Genomic DNA, 2939 nt, shown 5'->3' with positions numbered 1-2939 from the left:
TCGGTGACGCCGAGGGACATTTTCGCACTATGCTATATATATATATAGCACCCTCGTTTATCCTGCCAGTAGTATATGCTTGTCTCGAAGATTAAGCCATGATGTCTCAGTGCAAGCCACATTAAGGTGAAACCGCGAATGGCTCATTAACATCAGTTATGGTTCCGTAGATCGTACCCACCACTTACTTGGATAACTGTGGTAAATTCTAGAGCTAATACATGCAAATAGAGTTCCAACCGAGATGGAAGGAATGCTTTTATTAGATCAAAACCAATCGGTGGCGGGCTTGCTTGCTCACCGTTTGACTTGGGACTCTGAATAACATTTGTGCCGATCGCACGGTCTAGTACCGGCGACGCATCTTTCAAATGTCTGCCGTTCAACCTGTCGATGGTAGTTTCTGCGACTACATGGTTGTTACGGGTAACGGGGAATCAGGGTTCGATTCCGGAGAGGGAGCCTGAGAAACGGCTACCACATCCAAGGAAGGCAGCAGGCGCGCAAATTACCACAACTCCCGGCACGGGGAGTTAGTGACAAAAATCGATCGGGACTCATCGCGCCCCGTAATCGAAGAGTACACTTTAAATCCTTTACGAGATCTATTAGAGGGCCAGTCTGGTGCCAGCAGCCGCGGTAATACCAGCTCTAATAGCGTATATTAAAGTTGTTGCGGTTAAAAAGCTCGTAGTTGAATCTGTGTCCCACACTGTCGGTTCACCGCTCGCGGTGTTCAACAGGCATGTCTGTGGGACGTCCTACCGGTGGGCTTAGCCCTTAAAAAGGCGGCCCAACTCAAAATCCTACCAAGGTGCTCTTCACCGAGTGTCGAGGTGAGCCGTACGTTTACTTTGAACAAATTAGAGTGCTTAAAGCAGGCTCATTCGCCTGAATATTGTGTGCATGGAATAATGGAATAGGACCTCGGTTCTTTTTGTTGGTTTTCGGAATTCCGAGGTAATGATTAATAGGGACACTGGGGGCATTCGTATTGCGACGTTAGAGGTGAAATTCTTGGATCGTCGCAAGACGGACAGAAGCGAAAGCATTTGCCAAATGTGTTTTCATCAATCAAGAACGAAAGTTAGAGGTTCGAAGGCGATCAGATACCGCCCTAGTTCTAACCATAAACGATGCCAGCTAGCGATCCGCCGAAGTTCCTCCGATGACTCGGCGGGCAGCTTCCGGGAAACCAAAGCTTTTGGGTTCCGGGGAAGTATGGTGCAAAGCTGAAACTTAAAAGAATTGACGGAAGGGCACTACAAGGTAGTGGAGCCTGCGGCTTAATTTGACTCAACCGGGAAACCTCACCAGGTCCAGACACCGGAAGGATTGACAGATTGAGAGCTCTTTTTCTTGATCGGTGGGGGTGGTGCATGGCCGTTCTTAGTTGGTGGAGTGATTTGTCTGGTTAATTCTGATAACGAACGAGACTCTAGCCTGCTAACTGGACGTACTTTGGTATCGCAAAGACCCTCCGCTTTGGCTTCGGTCGTTGTTGGTTGTGTTTCTCACTACCGGCGTACAAATATATCTTCTTAGAGGGACAGGCGGCATTTAGTCGCACGAAATTGAGCAATAACAGGTCTGTGATGCCCCTAGATGTTCTGGGCCGCACGCGCGCTACACTGAAGAGATCAGCAGGTTTCCTTGGCCGAAAGGTCCGGGTAATCCGTTGAAGCCTCATCCGTTGAGTCTCATCCGGTAAAGCGAATGATTAGAGGCCTTGGGGCCGAAACGACTCAATCTATTCTCAAACTTTAAATGGGTAAGATCTCTGGCTTGCTTGAATAGTGAAGCCAGAGATTTGGATCAGAGTGCCTAGTGGGCCATTTTTGGTAAGCAGAACTGGCGCTGTGGGATGAACCAAAACGCCGAGTTAGGCGCCTAAACGACGCTAATGGGATACCATGAAAGGCGTTGGTTGCTTAAGACAGCAGGACGGTGGCCATGGAAGTTGGAATACGCTAAGGAGTGTGTACAACTCACCTGCCGAAGCAACTAGCCTGAAAACGGATGGCGCTGAAGCGTCGTGCCTACTCGGCCGCCAGGGCATGAGGAGCGTTCATTACAGTTCGTTTTGAAGCCCTGGTGAGTAGGAGGGTCGCGGTGGTGTGCGCAGAAGGGTTTGGGCGTGAGCCTGCCTGGAGTCGCCATCGGTGCAGATCTTTGTGGTAGTAGCAAATACTCCAGCGAGGCCCTGGAGGACTGACGTGGAGAAGGTTTCGTGTGAACAGCCGTGCACACGAGTCAGTCGATCCTAAGCCCCAGGAGAAATCCTATGTTGATGTTGGTGTATTTTATTTTGAATAAAATCTCACACGCATCGGGCGAAAGGGAATTCGGTTCCTATTCCGGAACCCGGCAGCGGAACCGTTTACAAGTCGGGCCCTCGCAAGAGAGTTCGTCGGGGTAACCCAAAATGACCTGGAGACGCGTCGGAGATACGGGGAGAGTTTTCTTTTCTGTATGAGCGTTCGAGTTCCCTGGAATCCTCTAGCAGGGAGATAGGGTTTGGAACGCGAAGAGCACCGCAATTGCGGCGGTGTCCGTATCTTCCCCTCGGACCTTGAAAATCCAGGAGAGGGCCACGGTAGGTGTCGCGCCGGTTCGTACCATATCCGCAGCAGGTCTCCAAGGTGAAGAGCCTCTAGTCGATAGATAAATGTAGGTAAGGAAGTCGGCAATTGGATCCGTAACTTCGGGATAAGGATTGGCTCTGAGGATCGGGGCGTGCCGGGCTTGTTCGGAAGCGGGCGTAGGCCGATGTGCCGGGCCTGGGCGAGGTGAAATTGTTCTTGTGACTTAGATCCAAGCTCGGTCCCGTGTCTAGGCCCCCCGCGGATCTTTCTTGCTGCGAGGTTTCTGTGCCGGCTTCGGTTGGTCAGTCGTACTCTTCGGCCGCCATTCAACGGTCAGCTCAGAACTGGCACGGA

Source organism: Ctenocephalides felis, unplaced genomic scaffold, assembly GCF_003426905.1.
Source record: "Ctenocephalides felis isolate EL2017-DRISC unplaced genomic scaffold, ASM342690v1 CF-g0.4_SCAFFOLD_01886, whole genome shotgun sequence".
In the NCBI taxonomy this organism is placed as follows: domain Eukaryota; kingdom Metazoa; phylum Arthropoda; class Insecta; order Siphonaptera; family Pulicidae; genus Ctenocephalides; species Ctenocephalides felis.
This window is presented reverse-complemented; position numbering follows the sequence as displayed.